The sequence below is a fragment of the Triturus cristatus genome, chromosome 3_2, assembly GCF_964204655.1.
Source record: "Triturus cristatus chromosome 3_2, aTriCri1.1, whole genome shotgun sequence".
Classification (NCBI taxonomy): Eukaryota; Metazoa; Chordata; class Amphibia; order Caudata; family Salamandridae; genus Triturus; species Triturus cristatus.
In genome coordinates, this window is record NC_140584.1 from 406,595,726 (window position 1) to 406,617,744 (window position 22,019).

Below are 22,019 nucleotides of genomic sequence, written 5' to 3' on the forward strand. Positions count from 1 at the left end.
CTATGGCACTAAAAATCCAAATAAACTCTTACATTTAAAAACAACTAAAAAGTATAAACTATACTAAAAAATATTAACAATAATTATACAAACAATATTATAACATATACAACTAAAATATATGCTAAAATACATAATTCAAAATGATATTTTTGTAAACAATATTTTTGTAAACAATATTAACAACAAAGGGCCTGATTACGATGGCGGAAGGCCCGCCAACGACAGCCTGTTGGTGCCGGGCCCTTCACCATCGTGCTGTTGTTTTCCCCCCGCCAAATTATGATGGTGGGGGGAATCGTTGGTTCAGCGCGGCAGTCGCAAAGACCGCCCGCCACAGTTCCGACAGGCGGTCCTTTTCCGACCGCCTGTCGGAACCAAAACATTGCTCAACATTGCGGCGGTGGCTGCAAGGCACCATCGTAGGGATTATGATATCCCTTGCCGCCATTCGTTTTGCGCCGGACAATCCACAGCGGGCCCCCCTTCATCTCTGGGCCTGGAGCAAGGGCACTGGGGGGCACCTATGGTGTCCCCCTACATATCTCTGCACCATGTGGCAGGCACGGCATGGTGCCTGCCACATAGTGGAGGGATATGCAAGTGCCTTTTTCTGGGCATTGCGGCAGGGGCTGCTGACTGCGTCCCTGCTGCAATGGTAGGGATAGGGCCTGGGACCGCTGTGGTGGCGGTCGCATCGTAATGTCATAGGTGGGTAAGCTGCTTCATAGGTGGCCCGTCCCACTACCGCAAGGATGGCGGTCGGACGAAAGTCTGAACACCGTCGTAATGACCCACATAGATATTTTTAACAAAGATATTAACAACATCGATATTTTTAACATCGTTGGTACTTATCTTACAATAGATATTCTTCTCGCCGATATTTTGGCACGCAATATTTGTGCATCACGATATTTCAGACTTGATATTTCAGCTTCTCTATATTTTTTTGTATATTTTGTGTGTAAGCTGGTGTGTCTAAGAAGGTATGTGTGAATAGGTTTATAACCAGGTATCTGTAAGCAGGCTTTTGGGCAGTTTTTTTGTGTTCAAAGAGAACAAAACACTAAGCCTGGGCGGAGACTGCGTAGCCACTGCCCAGGCCCTCTCTGGGCTTCACACAGCTACAAGGCCTGGGCCAGATCTCGGCACAGGTCCGCTTTGACCCCATAGGCTCTTCTTGCCTCACGGCTCCGATCTTTCCTGTGTTTTTCGCCGGAGGTGACATGTGTCACGTGACCTGGTGGGACTGGAAGTGGTTGTCCTCTGCCGGTGCCCGGTTTTTTAACTTGGCAACGGCGATCAATGGTGGGCAGTGGTAAAAAAACATCCACTACGTGGGGGAGTCAGAGTTTTCCAAAACTCCTCTCCATAAACGGAGGCGCAGATTGGTAAAACTCCGCTAACTCTGTCCGCGGAGCGGAGTTTGACGCTCACACTTACAAAACACTGAAAGTGGAATAAAAACCAAAAGTGGAGAAGTATGAGACACATTTTGATAAGTAAATAATTAATTTTATGAGTTGGAAACAAAATAAACTGCAATCGCTATATAAGTATGTGGTACATTCCATGCCATTGCAGCTTGAGTGAGACAATTTTTACCCTTCAAGAATGGCAGCTCAACTAAAAATATATGTGGGTCCTGTGTTGCATAGAGTACTAAAGCTTAGGACTGAGGTGCAATGGAATTGGGGTGTGATTGTTCTGGTATTGGGTAGTTAGGGCGGGACAAAGTCCGGGTCATGAAGTGATATTGTCATTTATGCAACTCTTTGCTAACGCCAGTGTGCTCTCTAAGCACTGCTAACATGTCCTCTGAAATCATGCTGAGCAGTTTTAAACTATAGGCAAGTGGGCCCCTTTCTTTCATGCGTCCCCCAGCCTATCATGTCTTGCTACCAAGCCAGTAAGGAAATCTCAAATGCTGAGTGAACTGATAACCAAGTGCAATGTTAACAAACATATGTCAGGGATGGGTTGTTATTGTCAGAACCCCATTGGAGGGTCACAGGGCAAGCAGGCGCTATTGGGCCCAATCCTGGGGGTTGAGGTCTTTAATTCCTGAAGTGCCAGGCCCAATCTACTATGGATCCTGAGCAACTGGGCTACGTACCCCTTCAGCATTTGACTCTCAATGGTAGCGTGGGTCAAGCAGTTCAAGGCTTCTCTGGGTGAGTGAAGGGAGGAGGTAGACTCAGAAGGGTGAACACAGGCTCACAACTCAAAATACAATCATCAGTAGAAATACATGATTGCCCAGTCAGTCAGTCAAAGTACTTTATTTCGGCCACTCGTGCCATAAAAGTACATTTAAAAATTAAAAAAAACACACATATTTACACAGTCTAGTCAATATTTACATCCCATGCATTTGTATAAAAGGACTGACAACTTCACAGGGATTTAAAGTTCATAAAAATAGTAATTAAAATGCATTTACCAAATTTTACAGAAGTTGTTAAAAATTATTTTGAAGACACACAAAATATAACTTTTAATGATTTTGGCCATTTGATCCTCCCCTATGATTACTTTAGAAGCCCTCTCCTAATGTACCACATAGCATTTAAAAAACACGATGCGGCAAATACAATTGGAGGATCAGTATCATATTTTAACACTCTGTGGGCCTCTTGGCAGCGGACAAACCCTAGGTTTTTACATAATTGGATAATCCAACGTTTGCGGGGCAGAACATATGCAGCGCAGAAAAACAGTACATGGGTTTCAGTCTAAGCCGTTGATTTACATACAGGACACACACTCAAGTTCTCAGGCGCTCATAGGCTGGCGTGCACTGCCAGTGGTTAATTCCCCCAACCTAAACTGTAAGTACAATTTCCTAGCCAATGGAGGATAGATTACATCCAAAAAGAGTTCTTTTTTATATCCCTCTTTAATTTGTAGGAACTCTATCGTCAGCCTGCCCTCTTTGGCACTTTCTTGTAGGGACAGTAGGTTGGATTTCCTATATTGTTTTACGAGGTCCGACCTGGATGTCAAGGCGCAGAAAAACTTTGGGGATAACCATAGCTCTGGCCTACCAAGCCTAGCGGAAAGGTTCCTAATGTGGGCCAGCCACGGTAATTTACTGGGATTTAATCTTGGGAGAGGCTCTGTAGGAGGACAACTCTGGGGTTACCCATACCCAATGCCAAAAGGTCAAAGGCCTCCGGGCAATCTCTTCATCAATTGGCCTCATGCCCAAATCCAAACGGAGGGGAACTAATGGTGTGCTGCGTGGAAGGCCTATAAGCTGTCTCATGAAATTATTTTCCAGCTTGACGAGATCAGAGGTAGAATAGTGCCCCAAAAGCTCTGTCCCATATAGTGTAGCCCCCCTTGCTTGGGCCTTAAATATCTCCACCACAGAAGCTGCTGGCTTGTTTACAGATGTTCTGAACAATTTCATAATCCCGCCCAGTGTTTGAGTTAGCCTAAGTCTAGCTTTGGCCATCTGGGGGCCCCTACCCAAATTGCTCAGTTAGTGTGATACCCAGATAATCGAATATCCTCACTTTTTCAAGGAGGTTACCATTAAGAGAGGGGTTTGGGCGCCTGCTCATCGGGGGATTAAAGACCATGAATTTGGTCTTGGCTAAGTTGATCTCCAAACCTCTCCTGTTGCAAAACTGTGCAAACCCATCCAAGATACGTTGAATGCCAAGGGGTGACTTGGACAGTAACAGAGTATCGTCCGCGAACATCAATGCGGGTATCTTCCCAGTGACTAACTTTTGGGCATCAGTGTCTTTTATATTATTAAGAAAGTCAATAAGCCCGTTGATGTAGAGACAAAATAGGGTGGGGGCTAAAACGCATCCTTGTCTCACCCCCTTTTTGACAGGGAAGCGTGAAGAGAGTTCCCCATATTTTCCGCATCTCACCTGTGCATAGTTGCCAGTATGTAGCCTCACTAACACATTGAGGAGATGAGGAGGAATCCCAAGATCGCTAAGCACTTCTTAGAGTTTCTTCCTGGGAACAAGATCAAAGGCCGACTTCAGATCAACAAATATGAGGCTGCCACCCTCCATCTTCACCGTTTTCCAGAATAGTAGCTGTAATCTGAAAATCTGGTCCACGGTTGACATATTTGATCTGAAGCCGGCCTGGTAGGGGCTCAAGATCCACCCCTGTATCCGGGCCAAAAGGACCCTGCCCATCAGTTTTTGCGAGATGTCGATTAGGCTGATGGGCCTGTAGTTAGAGGGTAGCAGAGGGCAACCTTTTTTGAATATGGGTATTATCTCAGCGCCATTCCAAGTATCCAGGGGGTTCATGCTCTTCAGGATAGCATTAAATAGAGCACACAGATAAGGGACCCATATACTAGGTTCATCCCGAAAGAGGTCCCCGGGAGTTTATCAAGACCAGGGGCTTTATTGCGGTGCAGGCTGTTAATAGCATTTCCAACTTCCGGCATGGTTATGTCCCAGCCCCCCTCCTGGCAAAACTCCGGAGTTCAATCAATCAATCAATCACGGCATTTGTAAAGCGCGCTACTCACCCGGGAGGGTCTCAAGGCGCTGGGGGAGAGGAGTGTGTTACTGCTCGAACAGCCAGGTCTTGAGCTGCTTCCTGAAGGTGAGATGGTCTTGGGCTCGCCGCAGGTGGGTGGGCAGGGAGTTCCAAGTCTTGGCTGCCAGGTAGGAGAAGGATCTTCCTCCGGCGGTGGCTCTGCGGATGCGTGGTACGGTGGCGAGGGCGTGGCTGGTCGATCGTAGCTGGCGGGTGGGTGTGTAGAAGGTCATGCGGTCGTTGAGGTACTTGGGGCTCAAGTCGTGGAGAGCCTTGTGTGCGTGGGTGAGGAGTCTGAATGTGATTCTCTTGCTGACGGGGAGCCAGTGCAGGTCTCTCAGGTGTCCGGTGATGTGGCTTTGTCGGGGGATGTCCAGGATGAGTCGTGCGGAGGCGTTCTGGATGCGTTGGAGTCTTTTTTGAAGTTTGGCTGTGGTTCCGGCGTAGAGGGTGTTTCCGTAGTCCAGTCGGCTGGTGACGAGAGCCTGGGTCACGGTCTTCCTGGTTTCTGTGGGGATCCATCTGAAGATCTTGCGGAGCATGCGCAGGGTGTTGTAGCATGATGAGGAAACGGCGTTGACTTGTCTGGTCATCGAGAGGGAGGAGTCCAGGATGAAACCCAGGTTGCGTGCATGGTCCGGCCACCAGGAGTCGTCCCAGGCGGAGGGTGATGATCCCAGGATGAGGACTTCCGTCTTGTCTGAGTTCAGTTTCAGGCGGCTGTTCTTCATCCAGTCGGCGACGTCTTTCATCCCTTCGTGTAGGCTGGCTCTGGCGGTGGCGGGGTCGTTGGAGAGGGAGAGGATCAGTTGGGTGTCGTCGGCGTAGGAGATGATGTTGAGGTTGTGTTGGCGTGCGATGGCTGCAAGGGGGCTCATGTAGACGTTGAAGAGGGTTGGGCTGAGTGAGGATCCCTGTGGTACGCCGCAGATGACTTCGGTGGCCTCGGATCTGAACGGGGGGAGGCGGACTCTCTGGGTTCTTCCGGCGAGGAACGAGATGATCCACTCCAGTGCTTTCTCTTGGATTCCGATGTTGCTGAGGTGCTGCACTAGGGTGCGGTGGCAGACAGTGTCGAACGCCGCAGAGAGGTCCAGGAGGATGAGGGCAGCTGTTTCCCCGTTGTCAATCAGGGCTCTGATGTCGTCGGTGGCTGCGATCAGGGCTGTCTCGGTGCTGTGGTTGGCCTGAAACCCGGACTGCGAGGGGTCGAGGGAACCGTTCGTCTCGAGAAAGGCGGCAAGCTGTCTGTTGACGGTCTTCTCGATCACTTTGGCAGGAAAAGGAAGGAGCGAGATGGGGCGGTAGTTCTTGAGGTCGGTGGGGTCCGCCGTTGGTTTCTTCAGGAGGGCGGTAAGCTCGGCGTGCTTCCAGCTCTCCGGGAAGGTGGCGGTGTGGAAGGAGGTGTTGATGATGTCCCAGAGATGGGGTGCGATGATGGCGTCTGCTTTGTTGAAGACGTGGTGTGGGCAGGGGTCGGTTGGTGATCCGGAGTGGATGGAGTTCATCGTGCGGGTGGTGTCTTCGGTGCTGACCGGGGTCCAGTTGCAGAGGGTGGCGGTGGCGGGCGTTGGTTCAGTGGTAGGGTGCGTGGTCTGTGCGTCGAAGCTGTTGTGTATGTCGGCGATCTTGCGGTGGAAGAACGAGGCGAGTGAGTTGCAGAGGTCTTGTGAGGGAGTGATGTCGTTGTTTCCGGCGCTGGGGTTGGAGAACTCTTTAACGATGCTGAAGAGTTCCTTGCTGTCGTGGGCGTTGTTGTCCAGTCGTTCTTTGAGTGCCGTCTTCTTGGTGGCGCGGATCAGCTGGTGGTGTTTGCGGGTGGCGCGCTTGAGGGCGGTCCTGTTGTCTGTGGTCTGGTTGAGCCGCCAGGCTTTCTCGAGGGTGCGGCAGTTCTTCTTGGAGTTCTTGAGTTCGTCGGTGAACCAGGGGTTTTTCTTGCTGCCGGGATTGCTGGGAGGGTTCTTTAGTGGTGCGAGGTCATCGGCGCAGGCGGTCAGCCACTTGGTGAGATTGCTGGCTGCTTCGTTGGGGTCCGTGGTACTGCTGGGAGTGTTCTGGCTGAGGGAGGCGATGAGCTGCTCGGCGGTTATCTTGCTCCAGCTCCGGCGGGGAACCTGTTGCGGGTGGTAATGGGTCGTAGTTCTTCTGAAGCTGAAGTGGACGCAGCTGTGGTCGGTCCAGTGGAGTCCGGTGGAGTGGCTGAAGGAGATGTGCTTGCTGAATGAGAAGACGGGGTCAAGCGTGTGGCCGGCGTAGTGGGTGGGGGTGTTCACCAATTGCTTGAGTCCGAGGTTGGCGAGGTTGTCCAGCAGGGCGGTGGTGTTTCTGTCATTGTTGTTCTCCAGGTGGAAGTTGAGGTCCCCTAGGAGGATGTAGTCGACGGAGGGAAGGGCGTGCGGGCTGATGAAGTCTGCGATGTCTTCGCTGAATTGTGTGCGTGGTCCCGGGGGTCTGTAGATGAGGGTGCCTCGGAGAGTGGTCTTGGGGTCGGTGTGTATCTGGAAGTGGATGTGCTCGGCGGCGGTGAAGGTTTCGTCGGAGTTGGTCGAGATGCGGATGGTGTTCTTGTGAACGATGGCAATGCCTCCTCCCGTCTGGTTGACGCGGTCCATCCGGGTGATCTTGTATCCGTCCGGGATGGCTATGGCGATGTCGGGTGCTGAGGAGGCGTTCATCCAGGTTTCGGTGAGGAAGGCGACGTCTGGTGCTGTTGCGTCGAGCAGGTTCCAGAGTTCCACGGCGTGTCTGTGGACGGAGCGGGTGTTGAGCAGGATGCACTTGAGGTGGTTGTTGCTGATTTTTGGTTTGGCGGGGGCGGTGAAGGTCCGGAGGCAGGTGAATCGGCAGGCTTAGCAGGTGAAGGGTCCGTGGGTGCGTTTCGGGGTGGCTCGGTAGCAGGCGGGGCTCCGGCCGGCGTTGAGGATGGTGGGGTCGTAAGTCCGTCGTGTGGGCTGGCGTTCGCGGGAGCCAGGGGTCCTGGCGCTGGGCGCGGTCCAGGCGCGGACGGGCGCAGACGGGCTTCCCTTTGGCGCGCCTTCGGCGCACAATCGGCACGCCCGATGCGCGCGTCCGCTGCGCGGTCACTCCGGGGGCGTCATAAGAGGGGAGGGGGGAGGAGGGATCAGCTGGGAGGCGGGAGGGAAGAAACCAATGGGTGTGGGGGGGCGGGGCCGCACGGGAGGCAGCGGCGGGAAAACGGGGCTGAGGAGCCCGGCGGGTGAAGCAACTCACACGGGGGTACAAAATAGAGAATGGGGCAGGCAGGCACACGGGTACTCAGGCAGGGGTACAGAAAAAGAGAATGGGGCAGGCAGGCACACGGGGGCACTCAGTCCAGGCGCAGGCAGTCCAGGCGGCGCTCGAACAGGGTAGGAGAGCGCCGATCTGGAGGGGGGGAGCAGGAGGCAGAAGAATGGCAGGCGGAGCAGCAGCGGTGGGGAAGTGACCTACCCGAGGGTTAGGGTCAAACTCTGAATATCCGGGCCGATGGAACCATCATCCTCACAGTCGTACAAAGATCCAAAATGAGACTCCCACACTTCGGGCGCTATGTTGGGCTCTATTACCGAACGTCCTTCCCCGTCTCCAGTACTCACTATCCCCCAAAACAATTTCAGATCATTATCCCTCAAAGCAAACCTGAGGGCTTCCCACCTCTCTGTTTCCCATCCTTTCTTTTCCTGCAGTATAATCCTCCTGTACCTAACTCTAGCTAGTTTGATATTTGGCCTATCTTTAGCCTTCACAGCGTACACTAGCTCCTGTTTTGCTGTGCGGCACTTGTTGTTGAACCATGAGAGTTTTGGTCGGTTAGTTACTCTCTTTGAAATCACCGGATGGAAAACATGGGTCAATTTTACAATTAACTCCTCGTGAATTTTCTTGATCATATCTCTATCCTCTACAAATGCCTCCACCTGTCCAGCCTCCCACATTCTGGCTATCATAGGTGTTACTAGCTGATAAACTTTAGCCAATTTAAGGGGAGAGTGTTGGATGTGGCTCCATCTAACTTTCCTTCTATTATTAGTGATCTTTAGAGCGCTGGACCCGGTTGATGAGAAGGGACAAATGGTGGACCCACCGAGATTCCCCGGCTTCAGAATTGCAATCAAGGCATTGTGATTACTGTCCTGCCTCTGCTGAACTTAGAAATCCAGGGCTTTTTCCCAGGTTCTAGTTTCCACCAAGATGTAATCAATTAGCGAGGCCTGGCCTTCTCTATTTAACGTAAATTGACCATGGGTATCAGACTTGGTCCTCCCATTGCATGCCCTCAGAGAATGGGACAACATAAGTGAGTGGACTTGCATAGACAAGGGGGACCATAGTTTGATGGGGTGATCTGCGGATCAGGAATTGACCAATATAGGTCTTCTTCTGAGGGGGCCTCTTGGGTTTGGTGGGTGAGTGGCTGGAATTGGCAGTTGAAATCGCCTCCTAGAATCAGCAAGGACGCTGGGTCCAAGGTTGGAATGAAGCGCCCTAGATGATCTATAGTGGCGGATTCTTCTCTGTTGGTCACAGGTATTGAATAGACGTTTATTAGGGCTAATTTCATTTTAGCAGGAAATGACAGCAGAACGCATTAACTATCGTTGGTAGGAGTTGTCAACTGCTCAGCTCTGCACCCAAGATGTGTGTCTACCCAGATCGTGAGTCCGCCAAATGGGCGCCCCCTCCCCCCCTTGGTAGCCAGAATGTTAAATGTCGCAAAGCCGACCCTTTGATGTTCTTCCCAAGCCCAGGTCTCTTGGAATAAGCAAATGTCCTGATTGTCCACAAAAGACCCCCAGTCTGGGCATGCTAGCTTACTTTTTAGTCCTGCTAAATTCCATGATAGAATTCGTAATTCCTTACTCTTGGGTCCTGTCCTTCTAGATGCCTCCAGGGAGATAGTTTGAGGGGGGGGGGGGGTGAACATCCTGGTGTACCCTCGGTAATCTTGCAGAAACTCCACTTGATTCTCCCACTGGATTACAGCCCTGTTGTACAACACGGAAAATGGGGGCATCATCCTTGTTCAATTGGAGATCATCTGTTTGAATGCTGAGCCATTGGTCAAAGGCCACGCCACAAAATACAATCATCAGTAGAAATACATGATTGCCCAGTCAAATTCTTGTTTTTAATTAAAGAAAAAGTACTTACATATGAACACAGAGTAAAATACGACATTTACAAACAATACACACAGTCCTCTGAGGTCAGGGCTCTAGTGTTTTCTAGGTGTGTCCCTGAGTCCCCCCCCCCCTCTCTCTAGTATTAGTGGTTATTCACCAATCACTATAGGTGACATTAAGGTAAAACCCACTAGTAGTTCCAATCTGAGGAGTCCCACTCTGATTATTTATTAAAGTCAAAATTGTTCCAGCGCCGAAGGACTACTTGGCAGGCAAGCTTCCCTGGGGCCGACTGGCCCATAAATCTGTCTTACCAGTACCCACTGGACCGCAGCAACCAGAGCCTCCAAGCGTGATCCCTTCATGGGCACTGAAGCTGCAGCTTCTGTCTCCAGTTAGTTCCTTACACAGCCCGTAAAGGGCAGCGGTAGGGTGTCCTTGAGTTACTCGCACACGATCCTGCAGAGGCAGCGGGTCCTTGATGCTCCTCCAATGCTTGTTGAGTCTGTTGGGATCTTTCCCACAGGTGGGGGGGGGGGTAACACTCAGGGTGCTGGTCCTCGGACGGGGCTTGGACCCAATTGGGTCACAACAATGGCCTCCTCCTCACAATGGTCTTTACCAGACCACGCTCCTTACCTTGTCTCGGTGGCCCACTCAGGTATTCAGGGTCACCGATTTCACTCTGTAACTGGGCTAATGCCGGATCGGAACAGCAACAATCTTCACAAGGGTCCCTTCTGGCATATGGGGTCAATGACTTGTCTCCGCACATGAGCTACAGCCCGATTGGCATATTAGTACTCTTCACAGTAGCCCCACCTGCCGTAAAGGGTTGCAAACTTAGCTCTGCACAAGGGCTACGGCCCAATCAGTACAACTGCACCCTTCACTGAGGCTAAACCTGGCATATGGGGTCACGGAATGGCAACCTGCAGAGGGGCAATAACCTGATCGGTACAGCAGCAGTCATGGCTCTCTTCATGGAAGCCCTCTTCTGGCATACGGATGTCACATAATTTTCCCTCTGCACATGGGCAACAGCCTGATCGGTGCTTCAGCCATCATGGCTATCTTCACAGTGGCCCTTCTCTGGCAAACAGGGGCCGCTGACTTTTCTCTGCACATAGGCAAAAACCTGATAGGTGCAGCAGCCGTCTCCTCACATCTGGCTACAGGGACTCAATCGCCAGGATGCCCCACGGGACCTCGCTCACCCCAGCACTCTCCTCTACCTGACAGGGCACATTAGTCTAGGCAAGCATGCAGGCACTGGTGCAGGCTCCAGGGGCAGATGGTCTGGAGTCCCAGGGAGATGCCCCAGCACAGGCCACTGGAGTGACTAGAGGTTCAAACCTTGATGTCAGCCACAGTGATATGTGTATCAAAAGGTTACTCCAGGACCTCGGCCCTCGACTTTATGATTCTCTTATCAGCCCCATCTTCTTCCTGAGATGTGTCCAGGCTCCTTCCTTGTGACCTCTCTCTGAATCAAACAACACCCCTTAAAGTGTACTAAAGAGCCTGGCTCTCCCTTCCTTTAGAGTTCCTCACAGGAATGCAGCAACCCACCAATCTATCTAGGGGATTCATCTTCCTCCTCAAATTCCTCCAGTGAGCCCTGGCTCTCCCAAAATGGAATTCAGCACCATCCATGTATTGTACCATTCTTATCATACATTCACCCAGCACACACATATAACACACAAGCACTGCACAGCACTATCCCTGTATTGTAACATTCACAGGCACACATACTCCCAGGACATATATGGCACACATGCTCTGCGCAGCACTGTACATCAAACCGATGAAGACCAAGAGTGAGTTAAGCACAGCAGCTGAACTTTAAATGAGTGAACCTTTAGGCCTCACTCAAGTGACACAGGTAAAAAGGCCTGTTCACTCCTACTGATCACTACACGGTATGATGTCACCACTCAGGGCAGGGATGCACGCCCAGCCCCATGCGAGGGCGTTTCTGTCCCAACAGTAATAAAACATATACTCTCATTGAGAACCATAAATAAGGTCATATTAGCAACTGTTATTTGCAGCTCTTAGAAATCACAAAAACTGCAATTTCCAGCTCGAAATAAAAATGTTTCTATGACTTATATTTAGCAGAAGGCATTGATGGCACAGATTATCCATGGTCACAAGAAGGGGAAGAAACATGTGTAGCACTGAATAGTGAACCCCCGTCCTCCTCCCTGATCACTAGTGCACAGATACTGATTATTAGATATCAACATATAAAGCATGATCTAAGCAGAGGTGCAGGTTACTAGGCAGTGTTTGTTTACTATTGCTTTGATTTTAGTGTATTCTCATTTTGAAAGTGTCAAGAGCTCTTGGTGAAGGATCAAAGTTAGAAGTGCTGCCCATTCCTTCCATACTTCACCATTCATCATTGCTTCACAAGCTCCTTCATTCAATCATCTCCTTACAAGGAGACACAGAAGCATCTGCACCATCTGCTGAGGAGCCTGGATGAGAATGCATTCCACCTCTGTGCTCTACTGTTGGCTTAAACACTGTTCTTTGGAAGGAAGCGTTCACACTGGCCGCTGGTGCTGCATTGCAGTCTGCTGCTTCCAATGCTGATGAGAACACTTGCATATTGTAGTAGTAATGAACTTTATTCGGTAAACAAGCACCATCAAAGTGCACATACACGAGAACAATACAAGAGATATATCATAAGACCATTTAAAACATATCACATCACAATTCATTAGAAGAGAACCATCCCTAATCAAAATTTCGTTTTCTTTAGCCATTACTTATGTGCAAAATGGGGGCACAAATCGAGCAGAAACTTGCATATTGTGTGATGAGAGGTTTGAGAGCTGTTCCCTCAGTAAGCAAGCTAGCCTACTACTCCCTCATAAGGTTTGCATGTCCCCTCCCGGCATGATCCCCCAATAATCCCCTCCGTCCCGCTGAAGGAGGATAGGAAAAGAAGGTTAACGGGTGCATTTCTAAGCTCGATTTGCAGGTTTCTTCGAAAAGCAGTAGATTGTCCAGGAAATTCTGTGCAGGTACTCGTAAAATAATATAAAACATTTCAGGCTCTCAAATAAACTAACCTCGCTGAGAGTTTTGCAGAGTCACTCACTCCTTCTCATAAAATGTTTGCTATAATGGGACCACATTGGATATTTTACTGGACACATTTCAAATTAATTTTCTAAAAAGCCACAGGTTTTACAGTCAATGCTAAAGTGGAAACATGAAATCTTAAAATATTTTAAGGTGTGCCAGACAAGTTTTACCATCCCAAGAGGTCGCTTCCCTAGCTTACCCCAATAAAAATATGATAATAAATTATAGCAAAATGAAGACTGTTTCAGTCTAGGTTCCCTAAAAATTGTCTAAAAAATCTTTGGTTTTATAGGAGGTTCAATTAATCTGAAATGCAATTTGTTATGCCCTGTGGCCTTTTTCAGAATGGCACTGTCAACATTTACCTATACGATATTGGAGGTATATGATAATTCCTATAGCGCAAACCTAGTCAAAGGGCAGTGGAGCACTATGCATGGACAAAGGCAAGCTTAAAATCAACGAGTAATAGGAGAGGAAGCTGAGTTATGGATCGTTGATGCATTGTGATGTAGTGTTATTTAAAGAGGCGAGTCTTCTACTTTTTCTGAATTGGAGCAGAGTTGGGGAGGTCTTAATATATATTGGGATGTTGTTCCATATCCTGGGTGCATAGATGCAAAAGGCCTGTTATCTTGTTTTTTCTTTTTTACACTTCTTAGTTTGCAGTCTGATGGTATCTTGGATGCCGGTGTGCTGAGGGTCATATATGATCGTATTTCTTCAGGCCCCAGATTAAATGTGCTACGGGGTGTAGGATTTCCCGTAGGGCTGCCAGTGTGGAGTCTGGGGTTCCATGGTGTAGGGCTATACCACTATCCATATGCAAGAGTACAAAGGTTCAGACTGCAGATCTGAAGTCGCTTTGTGAAAGAAAAAGTTTGACTTCCTTTAGAAGAGAGAGTTGGTACCAGGTCATCCTTTTTTTGGCAATGTGCTTCTTGAGGGCGAGTTTGGTGTTCAGGGTATTCAAGTAATTTCGCATTCGGTGAGAGTTGAGGTTCAAAGCCATCATGGTTCAGGTCATTGAGCTACTTTTGTACTGTAACTTGTTTGTTGCTCTTGGCTAATAATTGGAATTCTGTCTCGGTTGGATTGAGCTTCATCCATGCCTGGATGATGAACAAGCAGTGTTTGAGGTGTTGGATGTCTGAAGCAGAGAAGACTTTTAATTAGAGTTGTGTATCATCGGCATATTGGGGAATCTTAATGCTATTATCAGCAGTGCTTAATTTAGGCCTGTGGTTTCCGGTGCTTAATTGTCAACTCAAATCAGAGAAAAATCATTTTCCTTTTTAGGTCTCACTTAGCGTTGCAGCGCGCATGTGCTGCTCGCTCTGCGAGGCATCTTGTAATCAAGGAGATTTCAGAAGTGGAGTTGAAGCCTCGCCCCTATTTTTCATTGGCTGGCATCATGGTCTATGGTAAACGCTAGGCTCCAATTGAAAATGAGGCTTTTTAGTCCCTCCTAGTTACCGCCCTGTCTCCTTTTGAGACGGCCCATGAGGACTGGATCTTTTGCTTGCAGCGTTATACATTCTCCTTCAATTACTCTGATAGCACTTTTTTTTCCTCATTCGCGCAATGGCGACAGCTTGTTTAGTTTGCCAGTCTGGTCGTGAATAAGTCACTGAGATCCTCTCATGCGGTAGTCGGGTGTTTGCTACTTCTCCGTGCCCTGGCACTGTTAGAGGAGTTGTCTTGTGCGTGCGGGATCCTTCTCTTGCTGAATTCTTGACCCGTTCTGCCAGCCCCCTGGTGTCGTGTCTATGAGCGCCTTCACCACAACAGGTACTATTGCCCCCCTGGTTTGCCCACCACTGGCTCTCCGCTGCTGCCGGACTCTTGGTGGGCACAGAGAACAACCATCCAGAGGGAACGAAGGCTCCACGAACCGGCTGCTGAGGAGGCTCCCGCGTGGTAGGAGCCGGGGCTCTCTACCGACTCCACGGGATGTGTAAGTGACATGGGAGGTCTGTGGAGCATCAGGAGCCCTGTCCCCTCAGGCGTTCTCTCTGTTTCTTCTGCTCCTCCCGGACTGCAGCCCGAGTTTCGCCCTTCTGCCTCGGACAGAGCTTGGACCCAATTGGCTCACAACAATGGCCTCCTCCTCACAATGGTCTTGACTAGACCACGCTCCTTACCTTGTCTCTGTGGCCCACTCAGGCATTCAGGGTCCCCGATTTCACTCTGTAACTGGGCTACTGCCGGATCGGAACAGCAGCAATCTTCACAAGGGTCCCTTCTGGCATATGGGGTCAATGACTTGTCTCCGCACATGAGCTACAGCCCGATTGGCACATTAGTACTCTTCACAGTGGCCTCACCTGCCGTAAAGGGTTGCAAACTTAGCTCTGCGCATGGTCTACAGCCCAATCAATACAACTGCACTCTTCACAGAGGGTAAACCTGGCATATGGGGTCACTGAATGGCAACCTGCAGAGGGGCGATAACCTGATCGGTGCAGCAACAATCACAGCTCTCTTCATGGCGGCCCTCCCTCTGGCATACGGATGTCACAGAATTTTCCCTCTGCACATGGGCAACAACCTGATCGAGGCTTTCTGCTACCCCCTCTCCTTCTGCTGCCGTCCAGCTCCGAGACTGTTCTCTACTCACTCTCAGCATGCTGACTGTCCCACCTGCCTGCAGCCCCTCTGTTCCTCTCCCAGCAGCCCTCGCTTCCTCGTTCCCTACGCACAGCCCTCCACCGGAAGACTTTTTACTCTCATAAAAAAGAGGCTTCACTTTTACACACACAGCAGACTGACGCTCGCTTCCCTCTGCCCCGTTCTCCTTCTCGCTCATTTCCCGCCTCACGCTCCCATCCCACCCCACCTTTGTACCCGCTTCCAAAAACCCTCCTCTCATTCTCCTCCCTCCCCACTACTCTCATTTGCTTTTCCTTTTTCCTCCATTCTCACTCTCTCTTTCCCTAACATCTTCCCCTTCTCTTTCTTCACCCATAATCTCACCATTCACCTTATGGCGCTCCCTGTTCCCTCGCCCAAAACCCACAACCCTTTATTCCCTGCTCTCCTATCACCTTTTGGGTTCTCTGCAGTTCATCCCCTCCTATTTCTGTAACAACCTCCTTTTTTCTCCCCTAGCCCTGTAGTCACTGCCCTCCCCAGTTTCTGTAGTGGCACGCCCTCTCTCCTACCACTCTCAGAGCTCACCTTGCCGCTAACCCACTCCGTTCTTTCTCTGAAGTCACTCTCTTCCTTCATCGTCTCTTTGTTACATCGCGTCCCTACCCATTCCGCTCTTTCTCACACTTCGACGACACCCCTTCTTTTTATGCCTCTTTTTTAGCCTAGCTTGGTTTCTCTTCCCTCGACCACCCACCTGGTGTCAGATTATCATACACACTCTCTGAAATCCACCGAATCCGTTCTCAGCACATTCGCCTGTCCCCTGAGATGCCCACTCTCCTGCGTCTCTCAGAGGGACCAGCGCAAACTTAGTATCAGCATCACTCTATTTTCTAAACAAGCATTTGCAATGCAATAGGTCTCGCATTTCCGTGAGTTTTAGCTATTGGCATTGTAAATGACTTTGAATTTTATTTATGTTATGGTTTTTAAAATGTGTAAATAAAAGACATTGTCATTTACAATGCCAATAGCTTAAACTCTCGTAAATGCGAGACCTATTGCATTGCAAATGCTTTTTATATATGCCATATTTTTTAACTCATGTATAATGATGGTGCAGAGATCCAGATGAAAAAGGGATGGGTGGAAGCCCAATGGCCCAAGAAGAGTACAATTTAAATAATAAAACATGAATTCTTAATTGACAATTACGGTTGCATTTGATAGGCATATCCCATTAAGAATTACATAGAAGTCTATTGTATATTGGGTACATTTTCCTTCAGTACAATGTGATTGCCTTGAACAGCATTCTGCTTTTGTTAGTGGCGTCATTTACGCTGATTATTCAGTTTTCTTAATTTTCCGTTTTCCATCTCATTTAATTTCCCTTTCCAATAAGATTTGCAGACATATATTATCTTATGCAGGCGGAAGGGTGGAAAATGGAAGGTTATGCCAAAGAAGTAGACATCAGGACCACTCCTTCGGTTAAACAGATATCCAGTAGCGGTCCGTGGAGGGAGTGACGGTGGGGCAGTGAGGCAGGGTGGGGGAGGGGCAATGTAAACACCGGAATATGGATGAACGGAGGCAAGTACACATTTAAATAAAAAAAACGAATTCCTTTGCGCGCGCTGCATCACAAAATGCGATGCAGCGCGCGCAACGAAATTCGTTTTACATATTTAAATGGGTACTTACCTCCGTTCATCCATATTCCGGTGTTTACATTTCTCCACCCTGCCCCGCCCCGCCTCACTGCCCCACCGTCACTCCCTCCACGGACCGCTACTGCAGATATCACAGGCAAATGCAAGAGCTTCCACTTGCGCTACAGAAACATTAAAGTTTCAGATACCTGATATATCCGTAAGGTTACAGTAATCTTGCAGACTCTGGTCTCACATAGTAGTTCCTCTGATAAGTACCTCTATGTGAATCCTGAACCAAAAGCCAAAGCAGCAGTTGCCATATGGCAAGAAGAAAACAGCAGCAGAAATATATGTCCCCAACTCAGCATTAATTACTACATGAAAATCTGTTTTAAATACATAATGGAAATACAATAAGTTTGTCCTCAAACACTAGCTTGCAAGTTCTTAAAAAAAATAATGTTCTATAAATGTACAAATTTGGTCCGCAAATACCAGCTTCTCATTTTCACCAAGTACTCACATGGTTCACAAAGAAAGGATCTGCCTCAGATATAAATATATCGCAATCACATGGCAGAGATGTTTGTCTTATATTAGTGGTGGATACCACATGACACAGATGCCCACTTTTTCCAGAAGTCATGGATGTCCATGTTTGCTAGCGGTGCCTTTCACTGTGCCTTCAATGTTCACAAATAATGCACAGGTTTCTCATGGCATGCTAAGGATAGCATATGTATGCAACTGCCACAATTATGAAAGGCGAGGCCTGCATGATGCCTTAGATGCTCCCAATAGGTCAAGGAGGGCCTTATGGTATGGCCACAATAATTCCTAAAAAGCACACAACATGCCAAAGTGGTCTCATGTATGTCAATGCCATCATATGCACTAAATGCCCACAATATGGCATGAAGGCGACCTTGTGCCAGTGCCTCCATAATGACTACATAACGACTACTATATGGCATTGAGGGTCACCTAATGCTAATTAGTAATGCCCAGAATGTCGACATAATGCCAATGAGACCAGAATAATACCTGGAATCCCGATCTTAATTTCTGAAAGCATCCATGACTCCTCAACATCCCCCTCTCTCTCATTTGGAGAACTCAATTTCTCAGTTTGATTCACCTCCTTTTTCCAAACTTGTCTCTCGTCTGAATCTTAAAATCTCTTTCTCTTAATTCTATCTCAATTTTCTTCTCATGAAACTCAAACTTCTGATCCAGTCCCAATATACAGACTCTTCCTGTTTCCCATTGCCCTCGGGTCTAAGTATTTCCATATCCATTTTATTTCTATCATCCTTCCCTCTTGTCTGCTTTTCACCTGTTTCCTCCCTCACCATACCCCACGTGCACTCTTTGTTGTGTCAATCCAACCTTATAAGTCCCATATCTTCTTTTATAGCTACCTTAATATATTTTACTGATCAACTCGCTTTCTTTTATGTTCACAGTTCTCCTGCTTTCCATCTTTCTTAGTCTACTTGCATCACATGCTTTTTCCTTTATTCTCCTTCTTCCTATCATTCTCTCTCTTACTTAAGGCCTGGGTGGAGTTTGCGCAGTTCCGCTACACAGAACTCCGCAAAGTGACCAAAAAACTCTGCCGCACTATGTTGATTTCCGCAAGCAGCAGAGTGCATTATGTTGAGCCGTTCATGCTGATTTTTAGTGCCGGGTGTTTGTCCTGCGCTGGAAAATCAGCATGAACTGCACGATGTGCTGCGCTAGAGAGCGCTGCTTCCTTCTGCTGCTTGAGTAGATTTTCTAATCGAGAGGAAGCTTCCTCAATGTAAACGGAGGGTTTCTCAACGCAAGCGGTCTTAACCATCCGTGACCGCCTGCGTTAAGAAATCTTGCTGGGAGTTGGTTTACCGTTGGATTTCCCTTGTGAGCACTCGCCAGCTTAACATTGACGAGCAAGGAAAAAAACGGAGTGGAGTTTTTCGGAACTCCGCGTGCTTTGCAGAGTGTGGAAAACTCCGCAAACTCTGAGAACAGAGCGGAGCTCACCACCCAGTCCTAAATTTCATTCCTTACTCTGCTTGTCCCTTTGTTCTCTTCCCTTCTTCTGCTCTTTTTCTGTTTTCCATAGGTGACTGGGATCAAATTGAGGCACTACTTGATGGGTTTAAGGAAGCCTTGCCGGCTGCGAAGATACAGCTTAACGGGTAACTTGTTGTAGGTAGCTTTTGGTGCAAATGAGGTTTCTGTGTCATTAGTGGGGGGATTTCAGACTCAAGAGTGGGGTTTATCCTGTTTTGTTCTTATAAGCTGATAGCTTATTTTGTATGAGTGTATTGTTGGACGCACCATGGTGTAGAGAGCTTTGATTATTTAGAGTACATCTTTAAGGGGTGTGAGTTTTAATACTGGCTCTCAGGAATGAGATTGACTAAGGGCAGAAGGGTACTGGCATCAGCTTTTGAGTCAGTTCTGATGGCCAGGGTGATGAGTTCTTGATTTAGAGTTTTTATGAGCTCATCCATGAAGGTGCAATGTTTTTGTTTGGTTGGATTTAAGTGTCAGTGGTGCGTGATTGGTTTTGGCAGTTGTGAGCAAGTTCTGATTGAACAACTGTAATTTTGAAGACAGGAAGGCAGCGAATTCTGATCAATCGGTTGCTATTTGGCAGACTGCATGGTTGTTAAGGCAAGGGTGACAATGTGGACTTTGGTCTAGGCTGGTTCAATGGGTTGTTTGAAGTTAACAGTATAGAGACTGTTCGAGGAGCTGAGTTCGGGATTGAAGTCCAAGTGAAAGAAACTGGTGGATGAAAAATGCAGATGAGTTCTCTGACTTGTTGTTAAGATTGGGTACAAGGAGGTGGTCAAAGAAACCGAGAGGAGGGAGTAGATGGTGAATGGTTATATTCAACTAGTGATAGTTTTGACCCAAAAACAATACGGCCATAATGACGTGTGGATGACCCAGCGGTCAAGGGGATATATCATTTTGAACACTAAATATCTTTCCTTGTTCCAAGAGATGGCTCCGAAATATGTCTTGGCCCAGGGCCCATAAAACTCCTGACAAGGGTTCTGAATAAACTCTGAGCCCCTGAGTTACTATCTCATAAATGTGCAATCTCTGAAGTCTTTTACTCCTTATGGGGCCCCGAAGAGTGCTCTGGCACACATTCAGAGAGAGCATCTCCAGGGTCAGTAACACCCCCCCTCCTCCCCCTCCCCCCCCCCCCCCGCCCAAGATGAGAATAAACACTGCTCACAGAAGAATATCTGGAGCAACCACTGTTCCATCGGCATTCCAGGCCTAACCTGCTTCCCACTTCCCTTACATAGGAGACTGTCGTCATTTCTGTGATTCGTTGCTTTCATTGATGAAACTGACATGGTTGCATGCATGTCCTATTCTCTGAGCTGGATAGGCTTTGGGCAGCCTGCTCTTCCTTTGCACTAACTTAAAACATATAGGCACCTATATAATGATGCATTGTTTTAGCTACTTCTGTAAAATTCGCTGAGCTTGGACTCCACTGTAGAAAAACGCAGATAAATAAATAAATGCATAACTAAACGCATAAATAAATAAAAATAAATAAAACAAAACTAGGTCGACATGGCCTCTGCAGCAGGGGCTCATGAAGCTGCTCTTGATCTCAAGTCTATACAAGAGGCGCTACGGTGGTTTTCTCCGGTGAAAGTAGAATAGCTGCAGCCAACACCTCTCTGCAGTCTCAGCAGAGAGGCCATGCATGGAATGACCATAGATTGACTACCTTGCCCTTCTCCCCAGTAAAGTGTGATGCACAGTGCCGGACACTGGGATAAGGCTTGAGCAGCCCAGGAGTGCTTCGGTTTTTGGCACCTTCAGTTTAACCCCTATTCAGTGCCTGTTTCCATATAGGACTACAGCAAGGACGTGGTTGCAGGTCAGTGATCAGTGAGCACTGCATATGTTTACTCATGTAAATATGCTTAGCAACATATGAATATTTTACATTTCTCTTTTTTCGAGACTTGCAATATTGAAGTCTCTTAATTAATTTAAATGTATAGAATTCCGCGGTTGGTTACAGCAACGTCGTTTAAGTGCTGCGGAAATACACTTAACACAATACAAGAAAAAGCAGCATAGCATAACTTAATATACCATATAGCAATCAAAAAGACAACTGGCCTGGCGAAATATAACATAACCTGGCACTGCCTAGGCTAACATTACCAGACGGGTCCCTATGGGGCTCTATGTCCATGTCCTTGACTCGACTGGTAGAAACAGTGATCGATTTCTGAGCAGTGAATGTAAAACACGTTATGGTATTCCATGGCAGCGATTTAGTTCCTGTTTATATTTCGCGTTTTACTTAATTTTGTACTAAGAGTGTAAGCTATTTCCAGGATGCTATATTTTGTAATTTTTTTGTTTAATGCATACTTTGAGCTGAGTCGCCCCCAGGTGTTTAAAACGGGCCACGATTGAGAGCTCTGGAGTTGAGGCTGAAGGAAGTGCACATTTCTCAGAGTGCCTGTCAGTGGGTCAAAAAGATGTTCAGAATAGATGGTCATCCAATCCTTGGCCTCTCTGTAGAGCGCACAGAGAGATGGTCACGTTTTCCATTTGCTGTTGTGATTCTGCACAAATGTGTGGAAAAGGAGGGGCAACTTATCAAAATATTGACAAGGTGAAAGTGAAAGAAAATGCAGTACTTACAGGTAAGTGCATGTGTATGTGTATTTTAGGTTAGTGAAGTGAAGGAGTTGTGAGAAAGTGCATTCAGGAGAGAGGGAAGTGAGAGTGCTGAAGAGGAAACAAATGAGGTTTAAGATATGGAAATGGGGGAGATGTGGAGAGAACAAGTACATACATGTCCAACATGGAGTGAACATGACAGGAGTGATTGAGACACTGTCGATTACCACCCCTTCCACACACCCCAGTAATGTTTAATTCAGTCTCACAATTTCAGAATTGAAACATTTTCAATATTAATTATTTAACAAAACCATTGCTGTTACTCATTTATCTTAAACAA

The 22,019-nt window shown here is 47.9% G+C and overlaps 1 protein-coding gene across 1 annotated transcript in view; it reads right to left on the reverse strand.

Annotated features, from left to right (window-relative positions):
- The window catches only part of LOC146857442 (angiopoietin-2-like), a 198,380-nt gene that overhangs the window by 174,990 nt on the left and 1,371 nt on the right, over window positions 1-22,019 (reverse strand). The gene's annotated exons all lie outside the window — the stretch shown is intronic.